At 36.7% G+C, this 16,628-nt stretch overlaps 1 pseudogene; it reads left to right on the top strand.

The window, feature by feature from the left end:
* Positions 1-1,346: 1,346 nt before the first annotated feature.
* Positions 1,347-1,434, top strand: LOC136332547 (U2 spliceosomal RNA; annotated as a pseudogene).
* The last annotated feature ends 15,194 nt before the right edge of the window (positions 1,435-16,628 follow it).

Genomic DNA, 16,628 nt, shown 5'->3' with positions numbered 1-16,628 from the left:
AAAAGAGAATGTGGTTGCCGGGGCTCAAGTTAATTTATCAAACTTATAGACCAAAACATGGGAAAAAATGGGAGGGGGATAGATTTTAGAAACTTATTAAGTGATATGTTCAGCCTTTACCTAGACTTTTTACTCAGAGCTTTGAATTACTACTATACTAGGTCATCTCCAAATCCCCTTCTCCCACCTCCTCTGCTCAACATCACAGCATTAGAAAGGGAAAAGTGGGAGTAAAAATGTATATCCAGGGACTGAGCAACCAGTGATCAGTAACCAGAAGGGGAAGTTGAAATTAAGGACAAAGATGTGAGAGCTGTTTATGTGCAATTGGGAATGGTTCACAGAGAAGAATACAGTGATATAGAAAAGAGATTTAATAGTCAGGATGTACCAGAGAAACAATCAATAGAGTTGTGTGTGTGTGTGTGTGCTTGTGTGTACAGATGCATACATAGATAGATGATAGATAGAAAGATGTTTAGATATTTTAAGGAATTGACTCCTGTGATTACAGAGGCTAAGAAGTCTCAAGAACTATAGTCAACAAGCAGGAGACTCAGTAGAATTCAGTGTATAGTTTTATTCTGAAAGGCTAAGAACCAAGATAGCTGATAGTGTAAGTTCCAGTCTTAAAACCAGCAAGCTAAGACCCAAGAAAAACTGAGAAGACTCAGTTTGAATCTGAGGATTGAAGATCAAAGTCACAGTTCAAAAGTCAAGAAAAGGTAGTTTCATCTTATTCAGCCTTTATTTTTCTATTCAAGTTTTCAATTGAATGGATGGTTTCCATCCACTTAAGGAAGACAATTTGCCACATTCAATCAATTCAAATATTAATATCATCTATTAGTACCCTCATTGACACACTAATAACAATGTTTTACTAAATGTCTGGACACCATGTGGCCTGGTCAAGTTGAAACATAAAATTAACCACAGGTGTAAAGTACAGCATAGGGAATATAGTCAATAATATTGTAATCACTATGTGTGGTGCTGGGTGGGTACTGGAAATACTGGGGTAAATGGAACACTTTGTAAAGTATATGATTCCATTATGTTGCACACGTGAAACTAATGCAAAATAATATTGAATGTAAACTATAATTAAAAAATAAAATCTGAAAAAAGAAATAAAATTAACCATTACCAAAAATAAAGGAGTAAAAGATGTGAGAAGATAAAATTGGACAAAAATACAGTGTAATAGAGGACAGAAAATTTTCTTTTGATATATTTCTTAATTCTTTAATTTTATCTTTACTTGTTATTTAAGTCCTTCAGTTGCAATTATATTTTTAAACTTGACATTCTATTTGATTCTCATCTACAGTTATTCTATTTCCATCGCTTCTCGGCCTTTTGGCTAAGATCAAGTGTAGTACAGTTATTCTATTTCCTGTTGAGTTATCCATTTTTCTGTTGAAATTCTCTAAGTTGTCTTTAATTTTCTAAAACATAATAATCATTTGCTTTTTGTGTTTGTAATTCTATGATATGGGTCTTTTTCCCATGCCACTGGAGGCTCTCAGCTCCAGTTTTTGTACCACCAGACCCACATGTCTACTAAATGTGCTGCTCATCTCCCCAGCCACCGTATTCCATTTGAGCAATGCCCACCAGGAAAAGGGAAAACTTGGTTCCATCTGCATAATTTTCTTCACTCTTGGCACCACAGTTCCTCACTAGTTTAAGTAGCTCTCTATACTTTAAAATGTGTGTTCTAATTTCTGTCTAATTTTTCTAGTTCTCAGTTGGTATTCCCAAGATTCCAAGTGGAATCTAAATTTGTTCCTGCCACAAGTAGAATTTACTCCACATAGTTGAAGAGCTGATCTGTCTGCATCTATCGTCATAGACAAATTTACTTTTAAACCTCCCATTTAAAAATATAAAGCAAATAAATTTGCAAAAGCAGTATTTTTACTGTCTTAATGGTAACTCCTTATCTAATAGAGAACCGTTATTTTCCTGGTCTAATAAATTTAGATCTTTTCTCCTAGAAGCTAAAACCTGGCTTTTGACAAAGTCATCACAGATCTAAAAACATTTTAAAACTTAATTATATGGAGTAAGATTTAAACTGAGTTGCAGTGAAATGCTGAATTTGGTTGTAATTTGTCATACCAAATGAAAATCTATAAATATTAAGACTTGTTAGGTGGGTAAGATGTAAGAAGAAATTAAGGAAAATGGTGTCTAATTAATATTATTTATAAATTAAGTGTAAAATTATGTCTATATTGCCTGTGGCTTAATAATTTTCATTTAAACTAAATAACAATTTCAAGAAAAGAGAAGTCGATTTGTTTATTTCATGCACTTTGTTATCTGCATGTGACAATTAAATAGAACATAAATGGCTATATTTACAGACACACAAACACATAGTTATACTCCTAAGAAATATTTCTATAGTAAAGAGTAATATGAACCACAAATATTATTTTTAATAAACTACCTTGATAGCCTAATGGTGTTGACCACTTTTTTACTGCTAAATTTGCATCCTGAGGGATGAGCATACCCTGGTGAGTAGCTATTGTGCCCATGAGCCAGCAACAATCAACAATTAATTGCATACCTGACTAGGATTCATATTTGTTTGGTGCAAATATTTTTGGAGTCTGTTAATGAAATGTCCTTATATCTGTCACATAATTACATTGCAGTACATTATATTTTCCAAATATGGTGTGGAAAGATTTCCCCTTTCCCTTTCCGTTCTGTAATGTGATTTTACACCTCTTCCATCATTCAGAGGTGAAGTTTATAATGTGTTTTTTTTTAGAATATAAGTGTTTTTGACCATTAGAATAAAGTAAAAGTGACGCCATAGTATTTTTACAGAGAGCCCATCACTGGCCTGGAAGCTCTGTTTCCCGCCTTTTGAAATTCAGCAACAATGCTGTGAGAACCCCAATCCACAAGGAGAGGCCATGTGCGGTGCTCTGTTTTCCAATCAGTCAAAGGGAGCATCAACGGTGAGTCTGTGTGCTGTATGTGCTGCATAGGCAAAACTGCAGCTCACTCTAGACACAGCTGCCATTTGACCCCAATCTCATAAAAGAACCCAGTAACTATCAGAACCATGGAAGAGAATAATACATTTTTTGAGACATTACATTTTGGATGTATTATGTTTTGCAGCAATAGATTGCTCACACATACACAGGTCAAATAGAGATTGTTAACAATCTTTTAAAAACTAGTCTGTTGTCATCTAATAGTGTACTCATCTTAAGTGCTTCCTCTACCTTCTCACACTGACACTTTGAGAATATTAGTGCTGGAAAAATATCATCACTATATTCTACTTTGGTTTTCAGGTGAGGAAGGAGAATATTACAGAAAAAAAGAATTAAATTACCCCAGGATCTTACCAAAGGAACTCCCAAACGTTTGAATTTCTTGATATCATAGCGTAGTAAAAAAAAAAAAAAAAAAAAAAAGCATTTTGAAGGCTGGAAGTGGAGATGAGAGCACAGTGTCCTGAACATGGATGATCTCCTCAAAAGGTGGACTTGGCAGAAGCAATTTAAGGTCATTATGATTAGTAGAAATTTCTTTGTCTTGCTGTGGTAGCAGTGAGAACAATTCTGCCAGGGAAGCAAAATGATAAATGAGTGGGTAGGAATTCTGTAAAGGATGTAATTAATAGGGAACCTCCCAGAACAGGTTAAATGAGAGTGCAAAGGAAACAGGGGAAACCTGGAAACTGGCATCTATGAAGCACTTGCTAAGTTCCAGACACTCTGAACCACTCTACATAATTTTAAGTTTTTCTTATAAGAATCTAAAAAAGATATTTTCACTTTAATCTAAGAATCTAAAAAATTATTTCCACTTTATGGATGAGGAAGGAGAAGATTAGAAAGCCTAGCTAACACTTAATGGTTCCTGCAACTTGTAACTGAACTGAATCCAAAACCACAATGTGCTCCCAGCCTGCTCATTTAGATAGAAGTTGATGAGGAGTCCAGACCAGGCCACTGAAGGTACTGAAAGTGTTTAACATATAAGAGAGAAGGTTTGGCATGGGCAAAAAGTATCTTCAGGTATCTAAATGATCAATCAGTCTTTACAACATGAAACAGACATACATTTCTCACAACAGGAGGTTTTCTAAGCTATTAACATGATAATTTGATAAGAAGATTGAAAAATGAATTTCTCACAAAGAAGAAGTTGAATTAAAAGTTTTCAGTGGTTCATTCTAACTCCAGAGGTTCCCAATCCTCAGCTTTGCCAACCTAATGACTTGGCATAGATCCCTGGCTTCCCACTATATAAAAAGCCTAGTTTCATGCCAAGTAATCCACTTACCAAGGAAGAAACACAGTGGTTGTGATTATATCTTCTGTGAACTCCTCATAGTACAAGTCTGTTCAAATTTTATTAAGTTTCTCCCACACCTGATGTCTTTACTTCTATTTCCTTCTAAATGCCATATAGTTTAATTTGGTTTATAATTATTTCATGCCTGTATTTTATCTTCCAATATCTCAAAGTTTTACATCACATCACAGATATAAATCTCATATTCATTCATTTTTTATTCAATAATTTATCTATTTCAGTCAACCTATTTGTCATACTTCTGTATAAGACTTTTTATATAAATGGATGGATAAGAAAAAGATGTTCTGACCTTAAGGAACTGTCTACCTAGAAAAGGAGACATCTAAGTTAACAACAAATTTGCAATGCAGCATGGTAAATTCTATAATTGGCAAAAATATGAGTGAGAAAAGGAGCAGTAACGCTTAACTGAAGCTAGTCTCATCAACAAAGGATTCAGGAGGAACTGGGATCTGAGCTGAATTGTAATAGGCTTACGGAAAGTCAAAGAAATGGAAAGTATACTTTCTTAAGGCTTTGAGGTGGTGAAAGTGTTGGCAGCAGTGAAAATGGCACCAGGTGTTCTTCTGGTGGAGTCAGAATCAACCTGAGTTCAGCAACCTTGGTACTTTGGTTAAGAAAGAATGCAGAGACAAGACTGAAACTATCAGAGAAAGTTTATTTAGAATGGCCCTGAAGTAGAAGAAGTGAGCTGTAGAGCAAACAGGTTCAGAAAATAAGTTACAGAGGCAAAAGAAGGAAGGTCTTGTCAGTTAGGAGAGATGGGTGAGGAAAATGAACCTAGGGGAAGGGGACAGGGAAAGACAGGTGTGCTCCATATGGATAGCTGCAGTGGGCCCTCTGTCTGGAGCGTATTTACCTGGAGGTCTCAGTGGAGGATCCCAATAGAATATTCATCCATTTTCCATGTGTGTTCTATCAGGGTCTTGTTCTCTACTGATTGGTTGGTGCCAGGGCAGGGTGCGAATTGTCAATTCAACTGGTCCTGATGTCAGCCATGCTGTTGCTTGTCTGGTTTTACTGCTTTTCTGGGCATGGAGCTGAAACACAACTGACCTAGATGTACTTAATGTGGGTCAGAAACTCATTGTTCTGGGGCTTAAGGGCTATTGTCCAGCCCCTTCATAGTCCCCCCTCTAAGGAGGTCTAACCGGCATGACCAGCAATACGCTAGGGGAGGAAAGGTCACCCTGGGGGTGAGGTTCTTGTCTTCCAAGTTTTGCCTTTTGCTAGGCTCTACCTGGGGCTTCCTACGCAAGTGACCTTCTGTCACTTGTCTTTTCTCTCTGCTCATGTCTGTCTAACTGCCTACCATAAAAAAACTGTGTGTCCTAAGATCTATTCTGCTTTGTTTCCTGCTATATATATATGTTTCTAAGGTGGAGAGGGTGGAAATAAGTCTTAGTCCAGTGATTCTCAACTCAGACAGATTTGCCACACCCCCAGGGAAAATGTGTCAAAATATGGAGATATTACATGACTGGAGTTCTGGGTGCTACTGACTTTTAGTGAATAGAGGCCAAGGACACTGCTAAGTATCCTACAATTCACAGGGCAGGCCCTCATAACAATGGACTACCCTGCCCAAGTTATTTAGAGCGCTGGGGGTGAGAAATTTTGCATTAGATACTTTAAAAATTTGAAACAGCTGCTTTAGATAAAAGTTATCAGTGCTGACTAAAGTAGGCAAGAGCCAAGGTAGAATCCTCCTCCCTGTCTTCCCCCAGGCCATCCGGAGCTCTGCTGTGAAAACAGTAGGCATTGCATAGGGCTCTGCCTAGCTTCTCGTTTTTTATAAAGTGCTTTGGGTTTGCTTTGACCTTTCTGAATGAAAGACAACCTTGCATTCCTAATTCTGTTGGATTCTTTTTATTTTTTAATCTAGGGAAATGTGCTTCTTGATTAAGCGCAAGATCAACTGTATCTTCTTCCTAAATTAATGGTTCTCTTGACCAGAGTGTTCAATCATTTGTTAATGCTATAAAAGGAAATATGCATTTTCTCAGACTCCGTAAATCATACAAACAGGAGTTTTTATTCACCGTTAAAATGGAGATAAATCATAACTTATCTGCAGTATCTCTGAATTGAACTGTAAATATATATCTGTGGATGCAACCGGGACTTTGGTAACTCTATCGCTTTCCCAATTTATTCTGGTTTATTTTTTACCCTAAGTAGGGTTATCGATTGCTTATGCAAGTGTCATAACTTAAAGTATCAACATCTCTTCAAAAACTCTGTCCAAATATTACAACCATACCAGGCCTATCTAATTTAGGGTCTGTATTTTGTGAATTCTTCCAATTTAATTCAAGTTCATATTTAACATTCTTACTTACTTAGAAATTAAAACAATTAATATTTTACTCTTTTTTTAATCATAGCACAAAATTACAGTCACCACACAATCAGTGTATGTTTGTGCATGTGATTAGGATATATACACATATGTGTACATTATTCTATGTTATTGTGTTCTTGTATGCTTTTTTGTTATTGGTAAGTATGGACTCGTAATTGATGAGGACTAAAATGAAAAGGTCAAACATGCATTTTGAGATAAAAAAATGTTGTTTTTCTCACAAGCAATTGTAGATATAACTAGCAGGTTTTTGTTGTCATTAGTATGAATTTAAACCTCATGAGAATCTAAAAAGAAATTGCAATTGTATATTTAACTCTTATGGCAGGTTGGACCATGTTGTAAGTTTCTATCCATACTCAGCTAGAAGAAGTGTGATGATGAATTAGAGAGGTTTACTGTGACCTCCAGAGTGCTGAGCACAATAAACATGAGTTTCCAGTGTTTTTAAACCTTGGTTCCTCTATCAAGGAAGCCAGCTGAGTACTTGAGAACAAATCAAAGTAATAATGAAGTAAATGTTTCAGGTGTGAAAATTAGGTAAAAATAGAAGAAAAAGGAGCAAATATTCCTGGGGCTAAGACCCTTTATATATACACCACTTTATTTAATATTCACAAAAGCCCTTCGAGATTATCATCATTATTGACACTTCAAAGATGAAGAAAATTTAACTTCGAAGAACTTATATTTACTCAACTCATAAGATGGAAACTTGAATTCAGACCGGTTAGTTGGCTTTGAATCCTATGCTCTTCTAATATTGTATTTACAAGGCTTTGGAAAACCACAGATCTTTTAGGGTTTGTGCTTATTTGGGAATGAAAACAAAACTGAGAATCATGGGCTGAGAATAAAAAGCCATGGATTTCACTGAAGTTTTGAGAATATCAGGCATATGCAATTACTACTGCAATTAATTTCACATTTTGATCATCCTCCAAATAAGCACTCCTACTTATTAGCAACCACTATCTATTTTACCCCAACCATCCAACCCTAGTCAACTACTAATTGACTTTTCATCTCTGTAGATTTTTATATTCTGGACATTTCATCTAAATGGAATCATAGTATGTGGCCATTTGTAACTAGCATCTTTCACTTAGCAAAATGTTTCCAAGGTTTATTCAGGTTACAACATGTCTCAGTACTTCATCTCATTTCATAGAGAATAATATATCATGATATAAATATATTACATCATTTTTCACCCATTCATCTGTGCATTGACAGGGTTGTGTTTACTTTTTGGCTATTACAAATATTGTGAATATTTGTGTACAAGGTTGTGTGTATGTGTGTGTATGTCTGTGTGTTATGTAAATGTAAAAATACACTTTCAGTTGTTTTGGGTATATAATAAGGAATAGAAATATATGGTAATTCTTTGTTTAATCTTTTTAGGAAATGCTAAACTCTTTTTCAAAGCAGCTGCACCATTTTGCTTTCTTACTAGCAGTACACAAGGGTTCCAGTTCCTCCACTTTCTTCCCAAAACTTGTATGTAATCATTCTTGTGTGTGTGAAGTGTTTTGTTACTAAGGTTTGGACTTACATGTCCCTGGTGGTCAAATTATTGGGCACATTTTCAAATATTTATTAAATATTTTATATCTTCTTTAGATTATAGCTTACTTTTGAGGTCTTCATGCAACAATACACAAAAAGGACTTGGAACAATGCTATTTCTCCAATAATCACTTTAAGTCTTTTAAGAGTTTATTTTTTAGTGTTTAGAGTTAATGAGAATTTAGTTAGCTTTTAGTAGCATGTGCTTACACATAAGCTTCTTTTAAGCTTAATATGCTCAGTTATAAGATTTATTAACTCTTTAACTTATAAACAGCAATTAAAGATGAACATAAATATTAAATTCTCACATCTATATTTAGTTACAAAATTGTTTTTTAGTGAAAGTTTACATTACTGTCAGACAGGTTGAGATAAAAACAGGAGGAGTTATCATTCACATCAAGTGCTATATCATTTTGTATATGTCATTAAAAAACTTTAGTTCATTTTTTTGTATTATATTTATTTATTTATTTTTAATGGGGTGACATCAGTAAATCAAGATACATATATTCAAAGATAACATGTCCAGATTATCTTGTCGTTCAATTATGTTGCATACCCATCACCCAAAGTCAGATTGTCCTCTGTCACCTTCTATCTAGTTCTCTTTGTGCCCCTCCCACTTCCTCTCCCTCTCCCCCCTCCCCCCGTAACCACCACACTCTTATCAATGTCTCTTGGTCTCACTTTTATGTCCCATCTACGTATGGAATAATGCAGTTCCTGGTTTTTTTCTGATTTACTTATTTCACTCCATATAATGTTGTCAAGATCCCACCATTTTGCTATAAATGATCCAATGTCATCATTTCTTATGGCTGAGTAGTATTCCATGGTGTATATGTGCCACATCTTCTTTATCCAGTCATCTATTGACGGGCTTTTTGGTTGTTTCCATGTCCTGGCCACTGTGAACAATGCTGCAATGAACATGGGGCTGCATGTGTCTTTACGAATCAATGTTTCTGAGTTAAAAAAAAAAAAAAAGACATACAGATGGCCAATAGGCATATGAAAAAATGCTCAAAAATGCTCAAATGCTAATCATTAGGGAAATGCAAATTAAAATCACAATGAGATATCACCTCACACCAGTAAGAGTGGCACTCACCAACAAAACAACACAGAATAAGTGCTGGCGAGGATGTGTAGAAAAGGGAACCCTCCTGCCCTGCTGGTGGGAATGCAGACTGGTGCAGCCACTGTGGAAAACAGTATGGAGATTTCTCAAAAAATTAAAAATCAAACTGCCTTTTGACCCAGCCATCCCACTTTTAGGAATATATCCCAAGAACACCATATCACTGATTCAAAAGAAGAAATGTACCCCTATGTTTATGGCAGCATTGTTCACAATAGCCAATATCTGGAAATAGCCCAAGTGTCCGTCTGTGGACGATTGGATTAAAAATCAGTGGTACATATATACAATGGAATACTATGGGGCCATGAAAAAGAAGGAAATGTTATTTTTTGCAACATGAATGGACATGGAAACTATTATGTTATAAGTTAAGTGGTATAAGCCAGGCAGAGAAAGAAAAATATCATATGACCTCACTCATATGAGGAATCTGATGAACAATATGACCTGTTCATCAGGAGCGGAACAGACACAGAGGCAGGGTCAAAGGATCCAGAAGGAAAGCGGGCAGAGGGAAAAGGGATGATAGGGTGATAGCAGGGGTCCCCAAACTTTTTACACAGGGGGCCAGTTCACTGTCCCTCAAACCGTTGGAGGGCCGGACTATAAAAAAAACTATGAACAAATCCCTATGCACACTGCACATATCTTATTTTAAAATAAAAAAACAAAACGAGAACAAATACAATATTTAAAATAAAGAACAAGTAAATTTAAATCAACAAACTGACCAGTATTTCAATGGGAACTATGCTCCTCTCACTGACCACCAATGAAAGAGGTGCCCCTTCCAGAAGTGCGGCGGGGGCCGGATAAATGGTCTGGGGGGGGGGGCGCATGCGGCCCGCAGGCTGTAGTTTGGGACCCCTGGGGTGATAGGATAAGATGAGAGCAGAAAAGCAAATCCTAGAGAGAAGGGAGGGAGGGCGTTACGAGGAGGGAGACAGGGAGGATGTACTGGGAAACACGGGTGACATTAGAATCTATGTAAATACAATAAATTAACTAAAAAAAAAGTAAAAAAACCCAAAAACTTTAGTTCATTCCTTTTAAAACATCCTAAAGTTTTGAAAATATCAGGCATATGCAATTACTACTAAAGTATAACGAGTATACTAAAGTATACTAAAGTATAACGAGAATGGTTATACTTTAAATAATAGTACTGCTGATTATTATTTGCTTATTTAATATGTATCTAATGTTATGATAAGCTCTTTGGGTTTTGCAGTCAGTATTTACAAATACTTTATTAAGTAGCTATTATTGTCTTGATTTTATAGTTGGTAGAATTGAGATTCTGAGAGTTTAATCTCCTCCTTATGGACACACAGGCCTTAAATAGCAGTAGTGTCCTCATTCCTCAATGTATTGTTTTCTTCTAACAATCCAAGTTAACTATGCTAACACACCCCAAATTCAGTATCTTTCATATAAATGTCTTTAACAATTTAATTGACAAAATCATAAAACATATTTCTTCAACAAAAGCTTCAATGAGTCTTTTATTACATACCAGATGCTACTTATTTGCTTTGGACCAGAAGCGGATAAAACATCATGACTGTCAAGTGTGATAGTATAAGAAATAAACTTGTGAGGAGTGGGAACAGGGAGATAAGGTACGCTACCCAAATAAAGAGAGGGGTCAGATCCATTTTAAGCTTTAGAAAGGCAAGGAGCTATGCCTGCTTTATGCAGCCTCGTATTGCCGGTGCCTACACAGTGCCAGCCAGACAGTGGCAGCAATCCACTAACATTGACTTGAATTGAATATAAACATAATTCTAGCGATAAAAGAGGGCATTGATGTTGAAAAATTTAATTCAGTACCAGGAATATATTTTGGGCCTAGAAAGGCAAAAATAGGCAAAGGCACTCTTGCAACACACACACACACACACACACACACACACACACACGCGCGCGCGCGCGCGCAAGTCTCCATGTAGTGATCCTATTTAGTTTTGAATGCCTAAAGGAAGAAAAAAAATGTTTGCACTAAATAGCCAGAGATGAGCTTTCCAAGGTGTCCAGAGTCAGTTCAGGTACGGTCTTTTATGTCAGTTTTAAGGTTTAGGGTTTTATCCTAAAAGCAATGGGGAATTGCTGCAGTGTTTTCAGCAGAAAATTGTGAACGATGCTATTTTTGACTTAACAAATCGTCTCAGCAGTCCTGTAGAAGAGATTAAAAATGGCAACACCATTCAGGGAAACTGACTACAATTGTCTTAGTCAGCTTGCTGTTATGATAAAAATGTCATGGACTGCATGGCTCAAACAACAGACTGTATTTCTCACAGTTCAGGAAGCTGAGAAGTCCAAGATCAAGGTTCTGGTAGATTCAGTCCCTGGGGACAGTCCTCTCCCTGGCCCGCAGGTAGTGACCTTCTTTCTTGTTATACCCTCAAATGACAGAGACAGGAAGCTCTGGTGTCTCTTCCTCTTCCATTAAGGAAACAAATCCTATTATGGGACTCTATCCTCATGACCTCGTCTAAGCCCAAGTAGCTCCCAAAGGCCTCAAGTCCTAATACTGTCATATTGAGAGATGGGGCTTCAGTTTAGGGGAGGATACAAACAGTCACTCCATAACAAAATTGTTTTTATACTACTTTAGATTAAAATTAATCAAAGCCAAAACATATTGGGTGAATTAAAGAATGATAAAGTACATAGACTGCAGAGATGTTGGTGACTGATTGGATGTAGTATTTTTGTAACTATTCTAGCTAACTTCTTATGCCACTAACATTTAACTAGTTACATTAAAATCAGAAATTCAATATCTTGTATTATTTTTTGTTCTGAAGGGGTAAGCATCCATGTGATGATGCTGAGCTTAGTCTTTAGAGTTTGAGTTTAGGCTTCTTGTAGAAACTAGTTAAAACCTATGTACTCTTATTGATCAATGTCACTCAATTAAATTTAATTCCTAAATAAACTTTTCAAAAAATTATAAATATTTAATAAAATTTACTATTTTTCTAACTAATCAATTAACAGATATGTATCTTAGCCTTAAGGTCATTTTCTAAATCAGTTTTCTTGTAATGTTACCCATTTGGTGATGGTATATATTGAGTTCTGAAATAGGGTTAACATTTTTTAAATGAAGAAAAGATACATTATACTTAATTTCACCATTTCTTATGGTCTCTATATTGGAGCTGGATATATCCTCAGAAATGCCAGCTAACTCAAAGTCTAATCTTTTTTTAATAAAAAATGAGACAAAGATGTTAATTGGTCACATTTGTGCAATGCTTTGTGGTTACAGAACATCTTCAACATTTATTATCACATTTGGAATTCAGGCCGCATTAGCTGAATTCCAAGTATTATTTCCTTATTGCAAGAGAAAAGCAAAACAAAATGCAACATGGGCACTGCAAATTCAAGGGTTTTATGCTACGTAATTAAAGGTTCAGAACAAAGCCCTAAGACTATGCTTCTTGTTTCTGTATTATTTTCTTTATTAGCTTTTGCCTCAGTAAAATTCCTGAAATGTATTTTTTTCACTCACCCCACAGCATGTTCTTTCTTTCAACTATTGCTATTTAAAGTCCTACTGATGCCAATTTACTAAATATTCTTTAACCTAGAAGTAAGATTCAAACCTGCAGGGGCAAAGCTGCTGAATTGAGAGGGCAGGACCTTCTTAAGACATAGGATACTGTAAAACATTTTGGTTTAGTTTTTCCTTTAATAAAGCTAAGAGAGAAAACTGTTCCTTGAGGGAAGTAGGAACATAGTATGGCATCTGTCTAAGAAAGTTGTGCCCTGGCTTAACATATGAATTCTCTTTTAAAATAAGAACAGAAGCTGTGATAACTAGATATGAGAATATTTTTTTATCAACTATATATTAAAGGGCCTATTTTCCAATAACTTTACCAAATCTAAGTATCATTTAACCTTTATTATACTTAAAAGCTGCTAGTCAACAATTCTATTATTGTTTTTAAAAGTTACATTATTTTATATGACCATGTCTGCAATTGAAATTTTCTTTTATTTTTAAATAAATTTTTATTACTTTTAATGAGGTGACATCAATAAAACAGGGTACATATATTCAAAGAAAACATATCCAGGTTATCTTGTCATTCAATTATGTAGCATACCCATCACCCAAAGTCAGATTGTCCTCCAACACCTTCTATCGAGTTTTCTTTGGCCCCTCCCCCTTTACCTCCTTCCCTCCCCCCACCCATAACCACCACACTCTTGTCCATGTCTCTTAGTCTTGTTTTTATGTCCCACCAATGTATGGAATCATGCAGTTCTTGTTTTTTTCTGATTTACTTATTTCGCTCTGCATAATGTTATCAAGATCCCACCATTTTGTTTTAAATGATCCAATGTCATCATTTCTTAAGGCTGAATTAGTATTCCATAGTGCAGTGTTTTTCAACCACTGTGCCATGGCACACTAGTGTGCCGTGAGACATGGTCAGGTGTGCCATGGGGAAATTAAACACGGGTCCCCAAACTATGGCCCGCGTGCCGGATACAGCCCGTGGAGGCTATTTATCCAGCCTGCCATCAGCCACCTCCATCTGAACATAAACATTTCCCTCACAATCCCTCCAGCTATCAGCAACAGGAAGAGTGGAGGCACAGGGAACGTTCACTGACCAATCACCTTCTAAGATTCATCCCGACCACTAGTGATGAACCAATAGTTGGCTGCCTCTCATCCACACCCAGAAAGGTCCCCACTCAGGCTGCTGTGCACTTGTCATTGTGTGGCCGCGGCAAGTAGTTGAAGCTGCTACTCCTCCCCATGGTCCTGATTTCTATTCCTGGTAAGACTGGAGGTAAATGTTGCCACTACTAGATGAAGCCTCAGCCTCAGCTGGTTATGTCTATCCTGATGCTGTATATAGATATTTGACCTTTTTCTTTTTAAAAGAGGCCCCCACAGAAGGTGATATACAATGCATCACAATGTTATCTATATTGTATATGGCCTCCTGAAGGTCATCTTCTTAAAGAGCTCAAATCTCTATATACACCATCAAAACAGACAGAACCAAGGCCCCTGCACCCAGCTGACCATGGATTTGAACCCACAACCTCAGGGAGAACTCTAGTATTTATCAGAATCCTTACCTAGAAAGCAAACTTCTCAATCTGACAGTAGAGATGCTCTGAGGACTTATGATGTTACACAAGTAACCAACATTTTCTAAAATTGATTTTTTCCAGTCTCTATATAGAGAGAGTATTTGCCAAATTGATTTGAACCCACAACCTTGATGAAAACTCCAGTATCTATTAGCAGGACTGTATATATGAGGGGATACATGGGACTGTATATATGAGGGGTTACATGGGACTGTATATATGAGGTTACATGAGGCTGTATATGAGGGGATGTTACGTGGGAGTGTATTTATAAGGGGATGTTATGTGGGACTGTATATATGAGGGATGTTACATGGGACTGTATATATGAGGGGGTTATCTTAGATAGCTGAACTGAGAGAGATCATGTAATTTAGAGCCACGTAGGTCAGTTGGGAAGTGAGCAGACTGTGGGTTAAGCTAATTTCAGAGATTGGATCCGCCCATCTGCTCCAGGAAGGACTGGAAGCTGCCCGCGCACCCCTCCCCTGATGATTGATTGTTAACTGGAATGGCTGGGTGAGGCGCCCCACCAGCCCAAAGAAGCTCGGGTGTAGGAAATTCACTTTGGCGCACTCCCTGTGAGCTGCAAATTGATTGCTGTTAGTTTTTCTGTTCTCTTTTTTATTTATTTCTGATCTGATTTTTATTATTTCCATTATTCGACTGATTTTGGGTTGTCTTTGTTCTTCTTTTTCTAGTTCCTTAAGGTGTGAAGTTAAGTGGTTTACTTGGGCTCTCTTTTGTTTGTTCATATAGGCCTGAAGTGATAAGAACTTCCCCCTTATTACTGCTTTTGCTGCATCCCAAAGATTCTGATATGTCGTATTGTCATTTTCATTTGCCTGTATATATCTTTTGATCTCTGTGCTTATTTCTTCTTTGACCCATTCATTTTTTAAGAGTATGTTGTTTAGTTTTCACACATTTGTGGGTTTTTTCCCCTCTTTTTTGCAGTTGAATTCTAGTTTCAAGGCTTTATGATCAGAAAATATGTGTGGTACAATTTTGATTTTTTTGAATTTGCTGATGTTATTTCTGTGGCCCTATATATGGTCAATTCTTGAGAATGTTTCATGTACACTAGAGAAAAATGTATACTCTGTTGCTTTGGGATGAAGTGTCCTGTAGATGTCTATCATATCAGCTGCTGCTCACTGTCTTTGTTGGGGACTGGCACAGGCATTAGCTCACATGGGCTGCATCACCGCAGGCACATTCTTTCCTTGGCTTGAATGTCTGTGCTGCAGCCTAGCTTCCTCTACATGCTTAGCCCCCCCCCACACACACACACTCTATCTCAGTTCCAAGTGAAAACAGCCTTTGCTCAGGTTAGTAAGGATGGTGGAGTGTTCCTTTCTTCATCTTATTTTCTTCACGGTTGATTATATATTTAATCAATTTTTTGCTTGATCATACCTTCGTTTTCAGTGTGTGGGACTCCCAGACTCTCCAAGGATAGATTTTTCTGTCTCTGGTTGATGAACTTTTTGAAATTTTGGGGAGATTTGTTGGTCGTGCTCCTCATGGCGCCATTTCTCTGAGGTCACTCACCTGAAATTTTCTAAATGACATCTGGACCAAGGGTCAGAAACCTATGGCTCACGAGCCAGATGTGGCTCTTTTGATAGCTGCATCTGGCTTGCAGAAAAATCTTTAATAAAAAAAATAATGTTAAAAATAATAAAACATTCTCATGTATTACAATCCATTCATTTACTACTGCTCATGTTCATGGTTGCGGGTGGCTGGAGCCAATCACAGCTGTCCTCTGGGACAACACCAAATTTTTATTGGATAATGTGTAATGGGTCTTTGTATGGCTCTCACGGAATTACATTTTAAAATATGTGGCATTCATGGCTCTAAGCCAAAAATATTCCCAACCCCTGACCTAAACTATCAATGGGGACAAATTATTGTGTATAAGCACTTCATATATATATTTAAATTTTATTTATTGATTTTACAGAGAGAGGAGAGGAGAGAACAAGAAGCATCAAGTCATAGTTGCTTCACTTTAGCTGTTCATTGATTGCCTGTTGC

Source organism: Saccopteryx bilineata, chromosome 3 (genome assembly GCF_036850765.1).
Source record: "Saccopteryx bilineata isolate mSacBil1 chromosome 3, mSacBil1_pri_phased_curated, whole genome shotgun sequence".
Classification (NCBI taxonomy): domain Eukaryota; kingdom Metazoa; phylum Chordata; class Mammalia; order Chiroptera; family Emballonuridae; genus Saccopteryx; species Saccopteryx bilineata.
Note: the sequence above shows the minus strand (reverse complement) of the source record. Positions and strands in the feature narration are given on the sequence as shown.